General features: G+C 43.3%; 1 pseudogene; it reads left to right on the top strand.

Moving 5' to 3' along the window:
- The first annotated feature begins 2,724 nt into the window (after positions 1-2,724).
- Positions 2,725-3,406, top strand: LOC102490197 (60S ribosomal protein L14 pseudogene; annotated as a pseudogene).
- The last annotated feature ends 8,199 nt before the right edge of the window (positions 3,407-11,605 follow it).

Here is an 11,605-nt window from a genome sequence, read left to right as displayed (position 1 = left end):
CAATTTAAGGATTTTGCTTTCTTTTGAGCTGTTGATAGGTTCAGCAATTTGTTAAAATGTTTTTCTTAGTGTTCATTTTTTAAAATGGAAACATAAACTTTTCTCTCTTCCTGACCCCTCTGGAATTGGAAAATATTTGGGAGTATTCTTATTTGTGGCAAAATGGTTATTTTCATAAGTTCGATAATACCTGTTTCTTTGAAACAGAAATTGGAAACACTCATTATTGGACAGGACTTTGACTGGCTTTAATCTGAAGATTATACCAGAAAACTATGGAACTAAGGTAAATCTCAAGTAAGCCAACAGAAGCTCTTGGAAAGATGGCTTGGCACCATAAACAGTTTTGCCTGGCAGAGAGGATTACAGAATCTATATGAAAGAATTTGTACCATAAAATAACCTGGACTTTTCCAGACCAACATTTGATCAGTAGAGACTGCAAAAGAGCAGCCACAACCAGAGGATTACCTTGAGGAAGACTTTGAAGGAAGAAAAAGAGACTGATCTTTGCTAGCAGATGGTGCATCACAAAATACTTGGTAGGCAGGGCTGAACCGAGAAGGTTCCTGTGTGAATTGTGTGCTGGGTGTTTGCTTTTCAACAGTTTGAGTAGTTGATGTGTAAATATTTTCGCAAAAATATTTAAAAGCATACTGTCTGTTGCTATAGTCACAAACAAAATTATAACAAATATTTCAACCATCTCTAAAATTCAGTTTTTTGAAATTTTTGAAGTTGTTTATTAACTGTCAAGAACTATAGAGTATGGGCAAAAAATTTTTGATAGGTAAAGTAAATGTTTGTGGAAAATGTAAAAAAATAAATGATAAATAAATGAAGTAATAATTTTAAAGAAATTAAATTTTTAAAATCACTTTATATAACTTTTCTTATTTTAATTTGACCAGAGGGGCTAGAGTGAGAGTGAGAGAGAGAGAGAGAGAGAGAGAAAGTGCGAAAGCAAACCGCCAGGTCCGGGACTTGAACTATGGTTGGCTATGTGGGAATCCAGTGCCTCTAACCATCACACCACGTGCCAGCCCCTGCATGTTGCTTTTATTTTTTTTTATTTAAAATTATATAAAATATATAGAAACATCAAGAAATGATGTTTATTAGGGGTAGCTGGTGGTGTGGAGGTTAGGGTAGGTGAACCCCTCTTGGCCAACTGCTTAGCTTAAGTCTCAGATTCAGTGACTTGAAAAACATGCCAGGCACATGTGTGTGTGTGCTCAAAATCCTGAAAGGAGGAAGAGATGAAGGAGGAGGGATTGTGGTGTGACCATCTCCCATGGGGGGCACGTTCTCACTTTCCCTTTCTCCTTCTCTTCTTTCTCTTTTCTCTTTTCTCTGGTGAGTGCACTTGCATTATGGCCAATTAAAATAATAATAATATTGTTAGGTTAAAAAACAGAATAGGGAAGACCAGCAGGTGGCGTGGTGGTTAAGGCGCTGGACACTCCCACATGGCCGACCTGGGTTTGAGTCCTGAATCTGGTGGCTTGCTTTCTCACTTCCTCTCTCTCTCACTCTCAACATCTGTCTCTCTCTGGTCAAATTAAGAAATAAATGAATGAATAAATAAAATAAAATAAATAATTATTTTTAAAAAATAGAATAGGGAACCAGTAGGCTGCATGATGGTTAAGGCACTGAACTCCCACATGATTAACCACATGGTTCTAGAGCTGGAGGCTTAAAATCACATGAGGCGTGTGTGCATGCATGCCCCAAATCCCAAGAGGAGAATGGAAGAGAAGGGATTGAGGGGGGTGATTTCTCACTTTCCCCCTCTCTGTCTCTCTTTCTCCAGTGAGCACATGTGCTCTATGGAAATAAAATAAAACAATAGAACAGTGAGCAGTATGTACAGAGTAGCTGCAACTCTCTATTTAAATGAGCAGGAGTTGAAATCAGTTGTGTAAAAGGAAAAGTATTATGAAAAGTAGTATTTTCTGAGTTAATTCATGTTCTTTTAACAAACACATGTTAATGTTGTTGGTTCAAGGTTTTGTAATAACATGAACTTTTTTCCCCTGTAATTTTACTTATTTATTTATTTAGGTTTTTGCTATAGGGTATGTGTGCTTGCCAGAAAGAGACAGAAAGGGGGAAAGTGAAAAGTCATTCCCCAAAGATGATTGGCCACACTGTGGTCCCCTCTCCTTCATGGCTACACTACAGTCCCCTCTCTATTCTCCTCTCAGAATTTTTGAGCACATGTTCACATGCACCCAGTGTGAATTTCAAGCCCCAGGTCTTAGACTTGAACTGTGGTCTGCTATGTGATGATAGTCCAGTGCCTTAATCACCATGCCACCTACTGCACCATTTTTTTGCTCTTTTCATATAAACTTCAAGGCCTAAAATTCTGAGAGGAGAATGTAAAAGGGATTTCAGCATGGCTATGCAACCCAGGAGACACTTTCTGGCTTTCTCCCTATCTTTCTCTGTCTCTCTCTGTCTGTCTGGTGAGCGCACATGCCCTACAGCAAAAGCCTCTCAAAAAAAAAAAAAAAAAAGAAGAAAAGAAAAAAAGAAAGAAAGAAGATGATCTCTGACAGTAGGATTGTGGATGTTTTAAATTTCTTTTAATATGCATGAATCTGGGAACTAAGTCAGAGGAAAGCCCCACACAGATTCTACAAGTAGTCCAAGAGTTTGTGAAACAATCTTCTCCCTTACTGAAAACTACTGGGCTTCTCGCGGGCTGCCGACAACATGGCGTTCAGGTGCTTTGTGGAGGTTGGCCGGGTAGCCTACGTCTCCTTTGGCCCTCATGATGGAAAGCTGGCTGCAATATTATTGTAGATGTTATTGATCAGAACAGGGCTTTGGTTGATGGACCTTGCACTCAGGTGAGGAGACAGGCCAGGCCTTTCAAACGCATGCAGCTCACTGACTTCATCAAGTTCCCACATAGTGCACGCCAGAAGTACGTGCGACAAGCCTGGCAGAAGGCATATATCAACCAACACAAAATGGGCAGTCATGAGATGGGCCAAGAAGATTGAGGCCAGAGAAAGGAAAGCCAGGATGACAGATTTTGATCATTTTAAAGTCATGAAGGCAGAGAAAATGAGGAACAGAATAATTAAGAATGAAGTTAAGAAGCTTCAAAAGGGAGTGCTCCTGAAAACTTCTCCCAAAAAAGCACCTGCTGCTAAGGGTGCAGGTGCTGCTGCTGCTGCCAAAGTGCCAGCAAAGAAGATGATGACTGCAGGCAAGAAGGCCCCAGCCCAGAAGCTCCTGCTCAGAAAGCCGCAGGCCAGAAGGCCGCACCACCTCCCAAAGTGCAGAAGGGTCAGAAAGCTGCAGCCCAGAAAGCACCTGCACCAAAAGCACCTGGCAAGAAAGCATAAGAGGCTGTGATCAAAATAATAAAAGTTCTTTTTGACATAGCCAAAAAAAAAAAAAAGAAGAAGAAAAGAAAACTACTGGGCTCACAGCTGACTGTATACTGTATTACAAAAGTTTTGCCTTTTCTGCAGGGGAAGACCCTCCTGGATAACCGAAACTGTGGGGAGCACCTGTTACGGTTTGAATAATGGTTAGTCCTCCAGATATTTTTTAAAAGAATTATTTTATTAAGCTTTATTTAATTTTAATTTGATAAGCAAAGGACAGAGTGAAAGAGGGGGGGAAAGCGAGAAGCGAGCTGCTAGGTACAGGACTCAAACCGTGGTCGGCCATGTGGGAATCCAGTGCCCTTAGCCACTACACCATCTCCTCTGCCATCCCCCTAAGTTTCATGTGTTGGGATTTGGTCATATTGTAAAGGTGTTACGTGAAAACTTAATCCATTCATGATGTCTCAGGGTGGAACCTTTGGATGTGATAGGTCATTAGGGCAGAGACTCTTAAGTTCTGGTAGGTTCAGGACAGGGGAGAGGAGACCAGAACAGAGAGAAACTTATGGACATCCTCTCCGCTCAAGATCCTGCCCTGGACCTCTAAACCATGAGCTGAATAAAACTTTTTTTTTTTTTTTTTAAAGAGGATTTTACTAGGACTAGCAGATCGCATTAATGATTGCGTCATTGGACTCCTACTTGGCTGGCGCAGTTTGAGTCCTGGACCCAGCGGCCTAAAACTCATGCCAGGCACATGTGCGTGTGTGCTCAAAATCCCAAGAGGAGAATGATAGAGAAGGGACTGTGGCATGGCCATCCCTCCTGTGGGTTGATTTATTAATTTCTGTCTCTCTGGCAAGCGCATGCACTCTATAGCAAAAATCTCAAAAAAGAAGTTCTGGGCTGGCAGGTTGCATGGTGGTTAAGGGCACTGGACTTCCACATGACTAACCGTGGTTCAAGTCCTGGACTTGGTGGCTTGCTGTCTCTTTCTTTCTCTCTTTCACCTCTCTGGTCAAAAAAAAATAATAATAATAAAGTTAAATGAAGTAATTCTTTTTTTTTTTCTTTTTTTGGAGAGTTTTTTTTTTTCTTTTTGCTATAGCTAGCCAGAAAGCCAGAGAGAGAGAGAGAGAGACAAAAAGCGAGAAATCACCCCCCAGGGAGGATGGCCATGCCACAATCCCTTCTCCTCCATTCTCCTCTCGGGATCTTGGGCATGCATGCACATGCACCTGGAGTGAGTTTAAGCCACTGGGTCCGGGACTTGAACTGCAGTCGACTACGTGGGAGTCCAGCAACACAGCCATTATGTCAACTCTGGTCCCAATAAAATAATTCCTAAAAAAAAAGTTTAAAAATAAATGTTCAGGGGGTCAGCAGATGGCATGGTGGTTAAGGTACTGAACTCCCATATGACTAACCATGGTTCGAGGCTCAGACCTGGCAGCTTCCTTTCTCACTTTCCCTTTCTCTCTCTCCTTTCGCTCTCTGATCAAATTAAAAAATAAATAATAGTAAAAAATGAAATCTTTTTTAAAAAAATAGGAGTTTTTAGAAAATTAGTATTGGGGCTGGTGGGTGGCATGGTGGTTAAGGGTGCTGGACTCCCACATGGCTGACCGCAGTTCAAGTCTAGGACCTGGTGGCTTGCTTTCTCACTTTCCCTCTCTTTCTCTTTCTCTCTCACTCTGTCTCTCTCTGGTCAAATTAAAATAACTAAATGAATACATAAATAAAATTAAACTTAAAAAATTCTTTAAAAATGAGAAAATTAGTACTATGGAAAAAAAATCATGGGTTTAAAAGAATTTTGCAGCACAATAAACTAATGCATTTTCCACAAACATGTAGAAGTCCCCTTGTGTACCATACTGATGTTGTTCAAGTCTGTTAACCAGTGACCCTGGTCAGCTCTCTCAGTAACACCCAGTAGGGAACGTTGTTGGTTGCTGCCCAGCTGTCCTTCCTGCCCACCTCCTTCCTAACAGAGCTCTGATTTCCATCTCGTGTGTCTGTCCTCCTCTCTGCACCCTGTACCTCAGGGACATGCAACCCCACTCCCAGCTTCAGAGGCAATTAATGATGGCTCTAAGCCGGGATTGACCTTTCTGACTAGGAAGTGGCCCAGCAGTCGTTCTTGAGATTGTGAGCATCCCCTGGTGATAACTGGTTCTCACCTGAACTGGGACTTGATTCTCATGGATGAATATATAGAAGATGTTTGCCTTGGACTTCTGGTTGAGAAATTCCCTCCCTCTTAAGAAAGTTGTGGAGCCAGCAGGTGGCATAGTAGTTAGGGGCACTGGACTCCCACATGGCCAACTGTAGTTCCAGTCCTGGACCTGATGGCTTGCTTTCTCACTTTCCCTCTCTGTCTCTCTCACTCTGTCCCTCTCTGGTCAAATTAAAACTAAATAAATAAATAAAGTTAAAAAAAATCTTTAAAAACAAAAGAGTTGTAGACACAGGAGGCTCCTGGGATGTTGACCTCAGTAATAATTACATGGGTATTTGCTTTGTAAAAATTAACTGAGGGGCATAGCCAACCATGGTTTGAGTCCCAGTCCTGGCAGCTTGCTTTCTCACTTTCCTTCTCTTTCTTTCTCTCTCTCTCACTCTGTTCCTCTCTGGTCAAATTTAACTAACTAACTAACTAAAGATAAAAGAAAAAGATTCTTAAAAATAAAAATGGGGCTGGCAGGTGGCGTGATGGTTACTGGTGCTGGACTCCCACATGGTTGGCCACAGTTTGAGTCCCAGACCTGGTAGCTTTCTCTCTCTCTCTCTCTCTCTCTCTCTGTCCCTCTATGCTCAAATAAAAACAAATACATAAGTAAGTAAAGCTAAATTTAAAAAATAGATAAATAAATAAAATTAACTGAGCTAGGCCAGCCCCACAGCCTCGTAGTTAAGGGAGCTGGATCCCACAGGGCTGACTGCAGCACAAATCTGGCCCTAGTGGCTTGAAAATTATGCTAGGTACACGTGTGTGCATACTCAAAATCCCAGCAGGATGGAGAAATGAAGATGGGATTGCAGAGTGACTGTGCTCTACTGGGGGAGCTTTCTCCCCTCTTTCTTCCTGTTTCTCTCTCTCTGGCAAGTGCATGTGCCTCTGGCAATTAGAAAAAATTAAGCTGCAGTTACATCTGTAATTACATCTGTATTTTAAGTACTTTTCTGTATGTATCACATTTTAGAATGTTTTTGTTTTGTTTCTAAGTTTCTTTTTTTTCCCCATAGGGTGGGTGTGCTTACTGGAGACACAGAGAGAGATAGTGAGAGGGAAAGTGAGAAATCATCCCCCCCCTTCCAGAGTGTATGGCCCAGCGCAATCCCTTCTCCTCTATTCTCCTCCTGAGATCTTGGGCATACACACACACACACACACACACACACACACACACATGCATGGCATGAATTTCAAGGCACCAGATCCTGGACTCTGTCGTCAGCCATGTGGGGGTCCAGCACCTTAACCACCATGTCACCTGCTGTCTCCCACATTTAGACATTTTTAAAAAAAAACAGGAGAGACTAAATTCTAAAAGTGAGCAAGCGGCTAGAAAAGAGTCTCCTTCCTTTCCTGGGTGAGCAGTTGTGCAGATGTGAAACCAGCAAGGCTACATACATTCACACCGTTTTGTCACCATGCTGGAAACTCCTGAGGATGCCCATGATGATGGCACAGCTGAGGGACCTGCAGGGAAATGGAGCTGAGGCCCCTGCATTACGCAGGTGCTGAAGCCTGGCATCCCTCAGGAGCAGTAAGTCCCCTGCATGTCGAGAAGTTCGAGTCCAGCAGGCAGACATGTCTGCGCTGACACACTCTGGACCTGTATTCCATCAGTAGCCCTGGATAGATTTTCTGCAATGCCCACACCTCCATGCATGTCTCTCATTCTCCTTGCCCTCGTATGCATCTTGCCTGGCTGATCTGGGAGCTTCTCTATGTCAAGCCTGTCCACATACAGCTCTTTAACTCTGGCCAGGTCATGTTCCAGCTAAAATTCCTTTGAAAAACTTCTCCAGGTTCTCTCTCTCTTTGCCCTCCTGGAACCAGGTGAAACTGTCAGTCGAGCACTCAGAGTAATGCTGTCATAGCACGGCAATGGGAAAGTGAGAAAAAGCAAGCCACCAGGTCCAGGACCTGAACTGTGGCCAGCCATGTGAGAGTCCAGTGGCCTTAACCACTACACCACCTGCCGGCCCTGATGAATACCCTTTTACAAATATACCGGGGCCAGCAGGTGGTGTGATGGTAATAAGGGTCACGCACCCCCCACCGCCCCCACCATAGTTTAAGTTCCAGACCTGAGGACTTGCTTTCTCTCTCTCTTTCTCTCTCTCTTTCACTCTCACTCTGTCCTTCTTTAGTCAAATTAAAATAAATTAAGTTAAATAAAATAATTCTCAGGAAAAAAAAGTAATTTCATGGGGCCAGCAGGAGGCATGGAGGTTAAGGTGACTGGATCTCGCATGTCTGACTGAATGTTCTAGTCCCGGATCCAGCAGCTTGAAAAACACACTGGCAGGTGTTTGTGCATGCCCACAATCCCAAGAAGAGAATGTTAGAGAAGAGACTGCAGCATGACCACTCCCTCTGGGGGAAGATTTCTCACTTTCTCTGTCTCTGTGGTGAGTACACATGCCTTATAGCAAAAAAAAAAAAAAAAAAAAAAAAAAAAAACCCACTAAATAATAATAATAATAATAATAATAATTTCTTGACTTGCGATAACTAAGCATTCCTATCAAAAACACTCTATGCTCCTTCACTAATTGATACCCACAATGAGGAAAAACAAAAAGCTACTCACCTGCCTCCCAGGCCATCATGCGAACCACACTGCCCAGGTTGCTGTGTGTCAGGCTTGCTGACTGGAATGACGGGAACCAGGCAGTCCGGTGTGTGGCCTGCACGGGAAACACTGGGTGGAACAGCCACAAGTGCCACGGTAACCTCCCAGGAGAAGGGGTACTTCTCGGTGTGGGTCTGATGACTGTTAGCTTCCCTGTCCACAAGAAGTTGTTTCGAGAACTGAAGAGTCCTAAAAGGAGGAGCTGAGCTAATTACCCTTACCTATGGTTCCCAAGGCAACAGCCCCCTTAGGGTCCTGGGTAACAAGATCCTTTCCAACTCACTTGGGAGATATCGGTTGTCTGTTGCCTGCAGCTACCTAGCTGGATATGATTCACAGGGTTTCTGCCTTCTGGGAGAGGAATAAAAAACACCCAGTGAAGACAATATGTTATTTTCTGATTCTGTGATTAAGGGTCCAATGATGTACACTAAAACCTCTGAGTAAGAATCTCCTATTGGGATCAGCAGTTGGCATAATGGCTATGTTGCTGGATTTCCACGTAGTCGACCGCGGTTTGAGTCCCGGACCCGGTGGCTTAAACTCACGCCAGGCGCATGTGCATGCGTGCCCAAGATCCCAAGAGGAGAATGGAGGGGAAGGGATTGCGGCGTGGCCATCCCCTCCAGTGGTGATTTCTCGCTTTCTGTCTCTCTGTTTCTGTCTTTCTGGGCAGCACACGTGCCCTATAGCAAAAACCTCTCCAAAAAAAAAAAGAATCTCTTATGACAGTGGAACCCACTGTGTATGGAAGGATGGGGTATTGAGCTCACATGCCAGAAGGACTGCTTGTGAGAAAACAGGGAGAAAGTATTCTCTGTATTCTTGTGTTCCTACTGAAGTCCTTGTCCCTCAGGCAGACAAGACTCAGAAGCAAGGTGATTGGGAATTGCAGGTGGACAGTAAGAGCAGATTTATTAGTGCCAGTTGGTAGCATGGTGGTTAAGGTAGCTGGATCCCACATGGCCGACTGTGTAGTTCAAGTCCTAGACCGAGTGGCTTGAAAAACACTTGGAGCATATGTGTGTTAGCATGCCCAAAATACTGAGAGAAGCATACAGGAGAAGGGTTTAAAGCATGGCCATCCCCCCACCTAGGGCTGCTTTCTCATTTTTCTCTAAGGTAAACTCATTTGTTCGATAGCAAACTGAAAAAGAAAAAGAAGAAAAAAAAAAGAAAGAAAAGAAAAGGAGCAGGTTCATCATCTTCAATTGGTGACAATTATTACTCGGATGTATAGCATGACCCCTCAGTAATTCACTCCTGCCCAGATCCCAGTTGCATGCTGTATGAGCCTTGCAAAACTTTTACAAAATCTATACACACCCCAAAATTCTTTTTTTTTTCTTAAAGAGGTTTTTGCTATAGGGTGTGTGAGCTTACCAGAAAGACAGAGAGACAGAAAGTGAGAAATCACCCCCCAACCGGGGGGATGGCCACACCGCAGTCTCTTTTCCATTCTCCTCTCAGGATCTTGGGCACACATGCACACACGCCCATCATGAGTTTAAGCCACTGGGTCCAGGACTCAAACTGTGATTGACTATGTGGGAATCCAGCAACATAGCCATTATGCCAACTGCTGGTCTCCACACCCCAAAATTCTAACACTACAAGTTTGCACTTTTCTTTATATACAACACTTGCCCGTCCTTACTGGCATAACAACTTCATTTCCTCTTACTGCTTTCATATCAATAATAAAAAAAGAATCCACCCAGAGCAAATACACTCAAGTTCTTAAAAGTTTACAGGGAAGTTAGAAAAGCAAGTGAAAAGAGGACAAATATTTGTGTGTGTGTGTGTGTGTGTGTGTGTGTTGCCCAATTTCCTTTAGGTGGTTGTGGGTAGCTTGATTTTGTGACTCTTGTATGGTATTACCACTGCAGTAATTTTTTTAAAGAATTATTTTATTCAACTTTATTTATTTATTTATTTCAATTTGAACAGAGAGGGACAGAGCAAGAGAGAAAGAGAGAGAGAGGAAGGGAAAGTGAGAAAGCAAGCTGGCGGGTCTGGGACTTGAACCACAGTCGGCCATGTGAGAGTCCAGTGTCCTTAACCACCACTCCATTTGCTCGCCCTGAACTACTGTAGTAAATTAATCTTGCATATATCCAGGTAAGTCAGAATCATAATTTGGGGGACCAGCAGATGGCATAGTGGTTACATCGCTGGACTCCCACATGGCCCACTACTGTTTGAGTCCTAGACCCAGTGGGTTGAAAATTATACTGGTGTCTGTGTGTGCGTGCCCAGGATCACAGGAGGAAAATAGAGGAGAAGAGATTGTGGTGTGGCCATCCTCCCCTGTGGGGTGATTTCCTCACTTTCCCTCTCACTGTCTCTGTCTCTCTCTTGCCAGTGAGCATACATGCCCTAAGACAAAAACCTCTTTAAAACAAAAAAAAAAAAAAAAAAAAGGAAAAGAAAGAAACCATAATTTGGATCTTTCATTGAACAGGAATTGGGTGCAAAATGAAGAATGCAGAATATCTGACATTTTCATGGGTGACAAATTTATTAGATCAGATGACTTCAGATGACTGGATTAAGGTCTAAAGGTATTTCTGTTGACCTGGTAGAGCAGATACAGGCATTTCCCTGTTGCCCTCTGCGTCCAGAGAAATGGAATGCTCTCAATAATGTGTGACTAATTGCTCCTATCACAGGCAAACCATGTACCAACAGGCTAAAGGACATTCCAAAGTAAACTCATGACTCCTCACTCATATCTGGTGGAAGAAAGTCCTGCAACTCAAAAAAGAAACACAGTAGAGTTCATAGCCTCATTAACTTGTGTTCCCAACCACCATGTGCTCTTTGATGGCGCGTCCTAGGACAGATAGGAAACTCTGCTCCACGCTTAAAACACAATCCTTGTGCTTAGCACCACATTGCCATTCTCTTCCTAGATTTGGGTTGCCTCTCCGCTGAATGACTTCTGACAGGAACATGACTCCCCACGTCCCTTCTCTATATGCTGAGGATGCGAGCTATGTCAGACCTCACTGTGCCGCCTCTCACCTGGCCCCTATGAGAGTCTCACCTATTTCCAAGGCTTGGAACAGGCTTCTTCAAGCTATGTATGAAGCTTGTTTACCCAGGCTTCTCCTTGGGTGCTTCTGTGATAAAAAGGCCTTCAACTACCCTATCAAACAGATACCCAGGGCCAGGTCATGGTAAAGTGGTATTGCAAATGGACCCACACTGGAAAGGTTCTGGGTTTTGTTCTTGGAACCTCCTTGAGTGAGCTGGGACTGGCGTGGATCTTAGCATGAAGATCCTGTTGGGGGTTACATCTCTCTCTTCCTCTGAAGAAAAAAAATTAATACAGTAAAAGGAAAAAAAGGGACCAGCAGGTGGCTTGATGGTTAAAGTGCT

Source organism: Tupaia chinensis, unplaced genomic scaffold (assembly GCF_000334495.1).
Source record: "Tupaia chinensis unplaced genomic scaffold, TupChi_1.0 Scaffold000354_1, whole genome shotgun sequence".
NCBI lineage: Eukaryota > Metazoa > Chordata > Mammalia > Scandentia > Tupaiidae > Tupaia > Tupaia belangeri.
This window is presented reverse-complemented; position numbering and strand designations above follow the sequence as displayed.